This window comes from Giraffa tippelskirchi, chromosome 14 (assembly GCF_054371585.1).
Source record: "Giraffa tippelskirchi isolate mGirTip1 chromosome 14, T2T-mGirTip1v1.2.pri, whole genome shotgun sequence".
Lineage (NCBI taxonomy): Eukaryota > Metazoa > Chordata > Mammalia > Artiodactyla > Giraffidae > Giraffa > Giraffa tippelskirchi.
The window spans coordinates 7,972,740-7,985,069 of NC_137288.1; the positions used below are offsets into that span (position 1 = coordinate 7,972,740).

At 55.3% G+C, this 12,330-nt stretch overlaps 1 long non-coding RNA gene across 1 annotated transcript; it reads left to right on the forward strand.

The window, feature by feature from the left end:
* The first annotated feature begins 1,164 nt into the window (after positions 1-1,164).
* On the forward strand, positions 1,165-11,094 carry LOC145534163 (uncharacterized). Its single transcript, XR_014074294.1, has 2 exons — positions 1,165-1,369; positions 8,888-11,094. It is a non-coding gene; the product is annotated as an uncharacterized LOC145534163 (long non-coding RNA).
* Positions 11,095-12,330: the final 1,236 nt, after the last annotated feature.

Here is a 12,330-nt window from a genome sequence, read left to right on the forward strand (position 1 = left end):
ATGTATGACCTGTCTTTTGCTTTTGTCATGAGGTCTTTCCCACAGTAGATATCTTTGATTTTGCCAAGTCCACTGTATTCTCTGGGTTTTTTTGTGGACTGCCTTTTAGTTTTGTGTGTGAAGACTCAAAGCACGTGTCCGGTTTCTGCTCATTGTTCTTCTAGATTGGTGACAAGTTTTCACGGAAAGTTTGTCTAGGGATAAGTGGAAGTGAACTCGGTGTAAGGTGTCAAGTCTCCATCTCCATTCATGTCATCCCCTGCAGTTTCCAATTCCCTGTTCCTGAGTGGTTTTGGAGACCTTGTGGGGAGTTTGGTTGCATTGGAGTTTGCATTACCACCTTGATTCGATTCACACTGTTCTGCCGTCAGGGACACTGTCAAGGGGGAGTGAGGAGCAGCCTGCACTTCCAGCAGTGACCACACGGTGGGGCGAGTGCTGCTCTCCCCTCTGGGAGCCCCAGGCCACAGGCATCCCAGTGAGGAGCCAGCTCTGTGCTCAGCTGAAAGGAGTTAGTCTCTCAGGGGCCTCTGAGCCCTTGCCTTTGGATCACCCAGGGTGGGCATTGACTGGGACAGAAAAAATTGCCCTGAATTCCATGGACGGAAGAGCCTGGCTGTGTAGAGTTCGTGGGTTGCCGTGAATCAGACACAACTGAGGACAGAAAAATTCAATACATTAAAACACTTTTGGGGGGTGGGGGTGAGTGAAAGGGGGTGATGTGGGTTTTTTTGTCTTATATAACAGCCAAGGGAAATCTAGTTTAAACCTAAATTCACATAGACGGGAAAGGTATAGCTCTCCGTCACCCTATTAAAAAAAAAAAAAAACTACTAAACTTTTCTGAAAGTTTATTTACTAGCTTCCTTGAGCAGTTCATGGTGAAGCTTTTTTTTTTTTTTTTTTTTTCTGTGACATTGGCCTCATTAAAAAGTACGGTTTGCCTTTACTGGATAATTTTGTTCATTGGTTTCTTAGGGAACCTTGGTAATATTTGAGTTTCCTGGGGAGTATGGTCACATGACCTGGCCCTGGCCAATCGGTGCGTTCCACCTCCCTGGCCACTGTGATTGGCTCCGGGCTGGGGCAGTGCCCAATCGGGGCCCAGGGCCGGGCCTGACGTTGGAAGCCAGGGGAAGAGGAGCTGTCGTCCTGCTGGGGTAGGGGAAGGGGTGGGGCCGGGGGAGGTCAGGCTCCAGCAGTGGGAGGGGCGTGAGGTCCGCCTGCGGCAGTTGGTGACCTTCCCGCTCCCCTCAGGGCAGAGCCGCCGGCCTGAGAATGAGGGCGCTGCTGAGCCCAGGGGCTGGGATGGCCCGTTGCTGCTGTGGTCCCAGAGCTCCACCCGAGACCTGAGGGAAACCTTCTGCCCGTGAGTCCTCTCCCGCTTGTCTGTCAGCTTGTTTGAAGCATGCTGGGTTTTCTGCCCAGCTGGCTAAGGGGAGTCCCTGGAAATGCAATGGTGTGGGTTTTGGCAGACTTCAGGGAAGACATGCCAGATGAGCCTGGGAGACTCCAGCTTAATCTGGATTCAGGAGATATCTCTTCGGGCCAGCTAGTAATTGTAGGATAAGCCTAATGAGTCTTCACAGGATGAAGAGAGTAACGTGCCAAGGTAGCATTCGATGTCCTCATTCGAGAGGATGAAGCTGGTGCTCAGAGAAGGGGGGAACTTGGCCACAGCAAGGAGGTGTGCACCCAGACAGAACCCCCAGATCCGGCCATTGGAGCTCAGGGAGGCCACTGGTGTGGCTTGTCCCTGTGGCAGGGGCCGAGGCACGCAGCCCACCCTGATTCCTGTGGGGGCCTGACTTGGGAAGTGCCATCTGGTAGCTTTGAGACTCACCAAACCAAATTGCACTGGAGAGAGGAGGGACACCTTCCTTCATCCACCCCCCACCCCCGCCGGCTTCCCACATACCCTGACCCCTTTCTCTCGATTTCGGAGCCATTTCCAGAGTCCCGCTCATATGACCTCATTCGAAGTGCACTGTGGACGAGCTGCCATCTGCAGCTGCTACCACAGCAGCCAAGGGCTTTAGCTCCCGAGTACCTCCCTTCCTTTGGAACTTGGGGGCCCTCTACTCCCCACTTGCACACCACAGACCTTTGCTGAGGATTGTGGGGACCCTCACTCAGTTTGCAGCACGTTGTAGCCATCCCTGTCCTCCCTTGAAACTCAGCTTGTGAGCTCCTTTGGAGCAGCGTGGCCCACCTGGCTGCAACGGAAGAGACACAGCTGACAGTGAAACAACAGCTTAGATCTGAGAGCCGGAAAGCTCTGTCAAAAGGGACCTCCCTCTTCACGCCGTAGAGGCTGTAGGAGCCGCCAGGGTTTCGGAACCAGTGCTGGGGCCAAAATGACTCCACAGCTGTTTTCCTTCCTGGGGAGGGTTCTGGCTTGAGTGGGAATGGCTCAAGTCTAAGGTTCTGAAAGCCCACTGTGTGCAGATGCACGGTACACAGAGAGGAGAAGGTGGAGTCCTGCCCTGGAGGTGGTCACAGCTCACGGATGAGCCAGGCAGGCAGGCAGGCAGGGCATGAGAACACCTGAGCTGCCTTCATGAGTGAATGGTGTGGGGGCAGAGGAAGAGAAGCCGGTCTGCTCCCTCATGTGGTGCCCAGGGCAGGTTGTCCCCAGAGGAAACCCTTACGACGGTGAGGAGAATCCCTGCTGTTTCCCAAGGGGTTCCGTCGGTGCGTGTCTTCCCCGGAGCGCTCAGGCCGTCTCTAAAGTACACTGGCCATGGGCATTGCCTCTCCTTGGAACTTCCCATGTGTTTCTCTTTTTTATGGAACAGTGATTTTCTAGAGGGGTTCTGGGCCACAAGGATGTTGGGTCATTTTCTAGCCTTCTGTCATGAAGAACGCTTTCCTGGGCGTTGGGGTGGTTTGTTGTTCCAGCTCCCTTTCTTGGCTTCTTTTGGGAGCTGGTGCAACAAGACGAGCTCAGCCTCTGCCTTCTGGCGGAGATGTCACCCTTGAAACAGCAATGCCTGCCTGGAGATAATGATGGCAGTGGCCAAAAGGGCTTCGTTTGGCACATGGTATCTTGAAAGGACGTACACCGTCCTTTCAGATATCAAAGGCTAGTTCAAATGACATAAAAATGAGAACTCTCCAATGGAGTCTTACAGTAGGTGGAGAGTCCGAAAAACACTGCTTCAGTCATTTCACGGAGAGTCATTGATTGGGGACACCAAGAATATAGGAAGGAATGCACAAAGAAAAGATGAAATTGTGTTCAGGATCGGGGGAAGGGATGAACAGGGCGTGCTTGCCTTGAATCCAGGCTTCGTTGGGGGGTGGGGCATAAAGATCAAACGGGTCTGAAACTACCAAGTGGTGATGGTAACACAGGATCACCAGAGTTACACAACAGTGTTCCCAAATTGCAACAATGATGAGAAAGTTTACGAATCCCAACTTAACCAACAAAAATACAGGAAACCATACAAAAAAGAAAACATCACCAGAAAGGTGGAAACAAACCAAATGCAAAGCAGTTCAGGGGAAAGGAACTCCATGTCCCCTGGGGGCAGACCGAGTTGCCGGCGTCCACGGTGAGCAGACAGGGATGGAGGCTGCAGAGCCGTCCGCTCCCCTGGACGTGGTGTTTCCGGCAAGGGCTCTGGGTGTCTGTCCAGAGCGGGGGCTCGTTCTCCCTGCAGGGGTGGGTGAGTCATCGTGGGCGTCTGGGTGTTGCGCGGGAGCCAGGGCAGGCTCTCCCTGCCGAGGCGGTGACTCCTCCTCTGCCTCGGGTTGTCCTGCCAGAGCCCGAGCAGGTACAGGTGCACGTGGAGGTGGAGGTTCTGGCTGAGGGGGTGGGACATCAGTGCCTGGGGCTGGGGGTCCTGCAGGCACGGAGATCCGATCTGCCCAGTGTGCTGGCCAGTACCCAGCTGGCCTGGTGTCTCTGCGAGGGCAAGTCTCGGTTCTCCATCTGCCCTCGTTGGATCCCTGGGTCCTGCACCTGGAGCCACCACCTCTGTAGGGACAGGTCTGGGAAGTGGAGCCTGGTTCCAGTTGGAGGTCAGTGCTAGAGCTGGGGGAGAAGCAAAGTTTGCCCACAGGCCAGCCTTGGCATGTGCGTATCCCGGGACAGAAAGCTTCCAAGAGATTCCCAAAGAATACCCAGCGTCGGATGTCTTTTGGGACTGAAGTGTGCAAGACGGGGGGCGGGGGGTGTGAGGCCAGTGCTTGCTGCAGGCCCAGCAGCAGCTTTCGGGGACTCGTCCCTGTGTAGCTCAGCACCCCGTCCCCACACACTCCCGTGCAGCAGCCCCAGCGTCCTCACCTCTGTGCTCTGGCGTGCTGGGCTCCAGGTCCTCCTGCTGCCTCAGAGGCCGGGGTTCTCGGGACTCTGGGTCGGAGCCGGGTGTGCTGAGCTCCGTGGCAGCCTCAGACTGGGCCGGCGGGTGTATCCTAGGCGGTGTCTCTGCAGCAGGCCTTCCCCGCCTCCTCTTCTCCCCCGGTGGGGCTGATGCCTCCGTGGGCACGCTCACCTGGAGCCTGCACTGGGCCTCACGGGCGGGGGGGTGGTGCTCCGACCCCTCCCTCCGGGAGGTGGATGGGGTGTCCCCGTCCTCGGCCTCATCACGTGGGAAGCTCTGCAACGACAGTGACCGTCAGCCAGCCATGCTGGGAGTTTTCCAAGCTGGGCCTGGCCAGTGGAACCGCTGCTTCTGCCTGCTCGAACTTCTCTTCCCAGAAGGGTCAGAGACGTGTGTCTGCTCAGATCCCCACCCGGGAGGAAAGAGACCCACCTGTGGGTGTGAGGTCAGCCTGGGCGGCCGCCGCTGCCCGCACACTCCCCATCGGGCCCAGCCTGCTCTCCCCTGGGGTGTGGACACAACTTGTCCGCAGGCTTCTGACCCCACATCCGCCTGGGCTTCCTTGAGGGAGACACACCCCGAGAAACCCGCATCCACACACACAGGCAAAGGACCCGGTGTTTCCGGGTGGCATGGGCGAGGTGGCCTGGCCCGGCCTGGGGCTCCCCGTGTTACCTTTCTGTTTCTCCGGGCAAACGGCCAGAGGCCTCTCGGGGGTGTCCTGAGCCAACGTCGACAGGGTGCCCACGCACACTGCCTGTGAGCTCTCCTGAGGCCCCGGCCTCTGGGCATGGGCAAACAGCAGAACATCCTGGCAGCAAGTGATCTGGCTGGGGGCTCCTCTCCGCTCTGGAGGCCTGGATACCCGGGTTGCGGGTTCTGTTGGGTTCTGTTGCCGGCAGGTGACATCATCGCCTGGGGTTCGTGCTGAGGTCCCTTCCCCAAAACTTCCCAAGGGAATCTCTGGGTTTCTGACTGCTCGACCACCCCCCTTAGGCCATGTGCAGGCACAGAGACGCCCACACAGCCCAGCCCACAGCCCTGGGGAGGCCTGGGTGCAGCCAGGGCCTGAGCTCCGAGGGCCCTGCTGCTCTCAGACCAGGCTCCTTCTTCTCATAAGTGGTGTGGCCCTGGACAAGCATATGCCCCTCAGGGTTTCCCCAGTCTCTCCATCTGCAGAGTGGGGGTCATTCTCCCATCTGCTTCCTAGGTCTGTCGGCCTACGAGCAGCTCCATGCCTTTCCACCTGGGGCCGATATCACGTGGAGCTCGTGCGCTGAGACTTCAGAAAGAAAGATTCCATCCAGGGCTGACATAGCACAGAATGGGGCAGAACGAGGCCTGGATGTGCCGTGGTACCCAGGAAAAGGCACTCCCCCTCCTGACTGTTTTGAGACCCCGCATCCAAGTTGGAGGACCGAAAGGAAGACTCGAAGGTCTCCCTCTCTTGTAGAAAAGAGTAGCCAACTTTCTGGTCCTCTGTTTCCATTGAGATTCTGTTCAAGTGTCCCAGCTCGGCTTCTGCGGGTGGCTGAGCTTCTAATGGCTCCCTGCGTTCTTGTCTTTTCCTCTGCAAACCTTCCGTCCTTTTCCCCCTTCTGGGGTGGATGGGCGCTGTCATTGCTTCTACCTTCGAGACAGATTGAGGAAAAGTCTGGACCATCGACTCCTTTCCTCTCTTTGGTTCCGTGTCTCTCTCTGGCTGTGTCCCTCTCTTTTCCTTTCTCAATTCCCTCTGTGTCTTCCTCTTTCTCTCTCGTGTGTGAATGGATGGATGCTAGGAATTCCACATGTATATGATTAGATGAGGGTTATGTTTTAGGGATAGGTTAGAGGGAGAGAAAGGCTTCAGGTCGGAGTTGGTCATAGGGGAAGGGTCAAGGGTGGTGGTGGTGTTTCTTGGAATCTGAGTGCTGTGCATTCTTCGTCTCTTTCCATATGAACCCCTTCTCAGATACACCACTTGGAAGGAGTCTCTCGTGTTCCGTTTCCTATCTTTTGCATTTGTGAATGCTTAGCTTCTCTGTTGTGAAGAGGTTCCATTGGATGGAAACCCATTGGTGTACTTCGTGTACCTCTTTCCCTTAATTGAAGAGACCCATTTCTACCTCCGCCCAGCAAATGGCAAGGAGACTCTGATGTTAAGGAGCCTTTGACCTACGCTTCTTTCTAGCTATCTCATGACATCAGTCTTTAGGGTGAGGTTTTTCCCCAATATTGAGGTGGTCTGAGATCCAAACCAATAGCGTTCTTCAGATGTAGCTGTCTGGGTTTCCCATGGACATTGATTGAAGAGGCTTTCTTGTTCCCATTTGGATAATCTCCCCTTCTGTGTCAGAGATGAGTTGACGATGGATGCTGGGGTTTGTTTCTGGACCCTCAACTTTATTCCATCGATCTGGATCTGTGTGTGTTGTTGTATTCCCAATAGCATACTGTCCTGCCGCTGCTGCTGCTGCTGCTAAGTCACTTCAGTCGTGTCAGACTCTGCGCGACCCCATGGCCTGCAGCCTACCAGGCTCCTCCGTCCAGGGCATTTTCCAGGCAAGAGTACTGGAGTGGGTCGCCACTGCCTTCTCCGATACTCTCCTGAGGATCCTAGTTTGGTCGTCTAATTTCCTTTCACACAACCTTGGATGTCCGTATCGGGGCCTTTTCGTCGGATTGTATTGACAATTTAGGCTCTTTTCTGTTTCCGTAACCCCTTTTGCAATTCTTTGTTCGGTGCGAAAATGCATTGGCATTTTGGGAGGAATAGCATCGAAGCTGTGGATTGCCTTGTGGGGCTGTGACATCATTTTCCCAATAGGAATTTTTCAAGCCCTGAGCACAGCTTCTCTCTCCAGTGATTGGTGTGGGCTTGATCTTCCTTCTTCCATCTCTCGCCGTTTTGTGAGAACAGGTGCATCCTTCCCTTCTGGGTTAGATGGACTCGTGGATATCACTTCAGTGCATGGCATTGTCAGTGGGGGTGATAATTCCCTTCTCATTGGAAGACTTTGCTGTGAGTATTAGAAATGCAAGTGACTTCTCTTCCCCTTCCTCCCTGTCCATCTCTCAGAGCCACCGGGAAACAGAGGCCTCATCCACGGTCACACAGGCCTGAGGGGGTGCAACTAGACTGTTGTTTCTTCAGGCCCTCAGTGCTGGACATCATCCGGGATCCTCTGTGTGTGTCTTCCTCAGTCTGGTGTCCCTTCAGACCTTTCCCTAGTTTTCACAGGCTTGTTGTGTTGGTGTTCTTTGTCTGTTTGGAGACGCATCCTTGATAAGCTTTGTGTTTCCACTCATTCGTCTGGCGATGTATGACCTGTCTTTTGCTTTTGTCATGAGGTCTTTCCCACAGTAGATATCTTTGATTTTGCCAAGTCCACTGTATTCTCTGGGTTTTTTTTGTGGACTGCCTTTTAGTTTTGTGTGTGAAGACTCAAAGCACGTGTCCGGTTTCTGCTCATTGTTCTTCTAGATTGGTGACAAGTTTTCACGGAAAGTTTGTCTAGGGATAAGTGGAAGTGAACTCGGTGTAAGGTGTCAAGTCTCCATCTCCATTCATGTCATCCCCTGCAGTTTCCAATTCCCTGTTCCTGAGTGGTTTTGGAGACCTTGTGGGGAGTTTGGTTGCATTGGAGTTTGCATTACCACCTTGATTCGATTCACACTGTTCTGCCGTCAGGGACACTGTCAAGGGGGAGTGAGGAGCAGCCTGCACTTCCAGCAGTGACCACACGGTGGGGCGAGTGCTGCTCTCCCCTCTGGGAGCCCCAGGCCACAGGCATCCCAGTGAGGAGCCAGCTCTGTGCTCAGCTGAAAGGAGTTAGTCTCTCAGGGGCCTCTGAGCCCTTGCCTTTGGATCACCCAGGGTGGGCATTGACTGGGACAGAAAAAATTGCCCTGAATTCCATGGACGGAAGAGCCTGGCTGTGTAGAGTTCGTGGGTTGCCGTGAATCAGACACAACTGAGGACAGAAAAATTCAATACATTAAAACACTTTTGGGGGGTGGGGGTGAGTGAAAGGGGGTGATGTGGGTTTTTTTGTCTTATATAACAGCCAAGGGAAATCTAGTTTAAACCTAAATTCACATAGACGGGAAAGGTATAGCTCTCCGTCACCCTATTAAAAAAAAAAAAAAACTACTAAACTTTTCTGAAAGTTTATTTACTAGCTTCCTTGAGCAGTTCATGGTGAAGCTTTTTTTTTTTTTTTTTTCTGTGACATTGGCCTCATTAAAAAGTACGGTTTGCCTTTACTGGATAATTTTGTTCATTGGTTTCTTAGGGAACCTTGGTAATATTTGAGTTTCCTGGGGAGTATGGTCACATGACCTGGCCCTGGCCAATCGGTGCGTTCCACCTCCCTGGCCACTGTGATTGGCTCCGGGCTGGGGCAGTGCCCAATCGGGGCCCAGGGCCGGGCCTGACGTTGGAAGCCAGGGGAAGACGAGCTGTCGTCCTGCTGGGGTAGGGGAAGGGGTGGGGCCGGGGGAGGTCAGGCTCCAGCAGTGGGAGGGGCGTGAGGTCCGCCTGCGGCAGTTGGTGACCTTCCCGCTCCCCTCAGGGCAGAGCCGCCGGCCTGAGAATGAGGGCGCTGCTGAGCCCAGGGGCTGGGATGGCCCGTTGCTGCTGTGGTCCCAGAGCTCCACCCGAGACCTGAGGGAAACCTTCTGCCCGTGAGTCCTCTCCCGCTTGTCTGTCAGCTTGTTTGAAGCATGCTGGGTTTTCTGCCCAGCTGGCTAAGGGGAGTCCCTGGAAATGCAATGGTGTGGGTTTTGGCAGACTTCAGGGAAGACATGCCAGATGAGCCTGGGAGACTCCAGCTTAATCTGGATTCAGGAGATATCTCTTCGGGCCAGCTAGTAATTGTAGGATAAGCCTAATGAGTCTTCACAGGATGAAGAGAGTAACGTGCCAAGGTAGCATTCGATGTCCTCATTCGAGAGGATGAAGCTGGTGCTCAGAGAAGGGGGGAACTTGGCCACAGCAAGGAGGTGTGCACCCAGACAGAACCCCCAGATCCGGCCATTGGAGCTCAGGGAGGCCACTGGTGTGGCTTGTCCCTGTGGCAGGGGCCGAGGCACGCAGCCCACCCTGATTCCTGTGGGGGCCTGACTTGGGAAGTGCCATCTGGTAGCTTTGAGACTCACCAAACCAAATTGCACTGGAGAGAGGAGGGACACCTTCCTTCATCCACCCCCCACCCCCGCCGGCTTCCCACATACCCTGACCCCTTTCTCTCGATTTCGGAGCCATTTCCAGAGTCCCGCTCATATGACCTCATTCGAAGTGCACTGTGGACGAGCTGCCATCTGCAGCTGCTACCACAGCAGCCAAGGGCTTTAGCTCCCGAGTACCTCCCTTCCTTTGGAACTTGGGGGCCCTCTACTCCCCACTTGCACACCACAGACCTTTGCTGAGGATTGTGGGGACCCTCACTCAGTTTGCAGCACGTTGTAGCCATCCCTGTCCTCCCTTGAAACTCAGCTTGTGAGCTCCTTTGGAGCAGCGTGGCCCACCTGGCTGCAACGGAAGAGACACAGCTGACAGTGAAACAACAGCTTAGATCTGAGAGCCGGAAAGCTCTGTCAAAAGGGACCTCCCTCTTCACGCCGTAGAGGCTGTAGGAGCCGCCAGGGTTTCGGAACCAGTGCTGGGGCCAAAATGACTCCACAGCTGTTTTCCTTCCTGGGGAGGGTTCTGGCTTGAGTGGGAATGGCTCAAGTCTAAGGTTCTGAAAGCCCACTGTGTGCAGATGCACGGTACACAGAGAGGAGAAGGTGGAGTCCTGCCCTGGAGGTGGTCACAGCTCACGGATGAGCCAGGCAGGCAGGCAGGCAGGGCATGAGAACACCTGAGCTGCCTTCATGAGTGAATGGTGTGGGGGCAGAGGAAGAGAAGCCGGTCTGCTCCCTCATGTGGTGCCCAGGGCAGGTTGTCCCCAGAGGAAACCCTTACGACGGTGAGGAGAATCCCTGCTGTTTCCCAAGGGGTTCCGTCGGTGCGTGTCTTCCCCGGAGCGCTCAGGCCGTCTCTAAAGTACACTGGCCATGGGCATTGCCTCTCCTTGGAACTTCCCATGTGTTTCTCTTTTTTATGGAACAGTGATTTTCTAGAGGGGTTCTGGGCCACAAGGATGTTGGGTCATTTTCTAGCCTTCTGTCATGAAGAACGCTTTCCTGGGCGTTGGGGTGGTTTGTTGTTCCAGCTCCCTTTCTTGGCTTCTTTTGGGAGCTGGTGCAACAAGACGAGCTCAGCCTCTGCCTTCTGGCTGAGATGTCACCCTTGAAACAGCAATGCCTGCCTGGAGATAATGATGGCAGTGGCCAAAAGGGCTTCGTTTGGCACATGGTATCTTGAAAGGACGTACACCGTCCTTTCAGATATCAAAGGCTAGTTCAAATGACATAAAAATGAGAACTCTCCAATGGAGTCTTACAGTAGGTGGAGAGTCCGAAAAACACTGCTTCAGTCATTTCACGGAGAGTCATTGATTGGGGACACCAAGAATATAGGAAGGAATGCACAAAGAAAAGATGAAATTGTGTTCAGGATCGGGGGAAGGGATGAACAGGGCGTGCTTGCCTTGAATCCAGGCTTTGTTGGGGGGTGGGGCATAAAGATCAAACGGGTCTGAAACTACCAAGTGGTGATGGTAACACAGTATCACCAGAGTTACACAACAGTGTTCCCAAATTGCAACAATGATGAGAAAGTTTACGAATCCCAACTTAACCAACAAAAATACAGGAAACCATACAAAAAAGAAAACATCACCAGAAAGGTGGAAACAAACCAAATGCAAAGCAGTTCAGGGGAAAGGAACTCCATGTCCCCTGGGGGCAGACCGAGTTGCCGGCGTCCACGGTGAGCAGACAGGGATGGAGGCTGCAGAGCCGACCGCTCCCCTGGACGTGGTGTTTCCGGCAAGGGCTCTGGGTGTCTGTCCAGAGCGGGGGCTCGTTCTCCCTGCAGGGGTGGGTGAGTCATCGTGGGCGTCTGGGTGTTGCGCGGGAGCCAGGGCAGGCTCTCCCTGCCGAGGCGGTGACTCCTCCTCTGCCTCGGGTTGTCCTGCCAGAGCCCGAGCAGGTACAGGTGCACGTGGAGGTGGAGGTTCTGGCTGAGGGGGTGGGACATCAGTGCCTGGGGCTGGGGGTCCTGCAGGCACGGAGATCCGATCTGCCCAGTGTGCTGGCCAGTACCCAGCTGGCCTGGTGTCTCTGCGAGGGCAAGTCTCGGTTCTCCATCTGCCCTCGGTGGATCCCTGGGTCCTGCACCTGGAGCCACCACCTCTGTAGGGACAGGTCTGGGAAGTGGAGCCTGGTTCCAGTTGGAGGTCAGTGCTAGAGCTGGGGGAGAAGCAAAGTTTGCCCACAGGCCAGCCTTGGCATGTGCGTATCCCGGGACAGAAAGCTTCCAAGAGATTCCCAAAGAATACCCAGCGTCGGATGTCTTTTGGGACTGAAGTGTGCAAGACGGGGGGCGGGGGGTGTGAGGCCAGTGCTTGCTGCAGGCCCAGCAGCAGCTTTCGGGGACTCGTCCCTGTGTAGCTCAGCACCCCGTCCCCACACACTCCCGTGCAGCAGCCCCAGCGTCCTCACCTCTGTGCTCTGGCGTGCTGGGCTCCAGGTCCTCCTGCTGCCTCAGAGGCCGGGGTTCTCGGGACTCTGGGTCGGAGCCGGGTGTGCTGAGCTCCGTGGCAGCCTCAGACTGGGCCGGCGGGTGTATCCTAGGCGGTGTCTCTGCAGCAGGCCTTCCCCGCCTCCTCTTCTCCCCCGGTGGGGCTGATGCCTCCGTGGGCACGCTCACCTGGAGCCTGCACTGGGCCTCAGGGGCGGGGGGGTGGTGCTCCGACCCCTCCCTCCGGGAGGTGGATGGGGTGTCCCCGTCCTCGGCCTCATCACGTGGGAAGCTCTGCAACGACAGTGACCGTCAGCCAGCCATGCTGGGAGTTTTCCAAGCTGGGCCTGGCCAGTGGAACCGCTGCTTCTGCCTGCTCGAACTTCT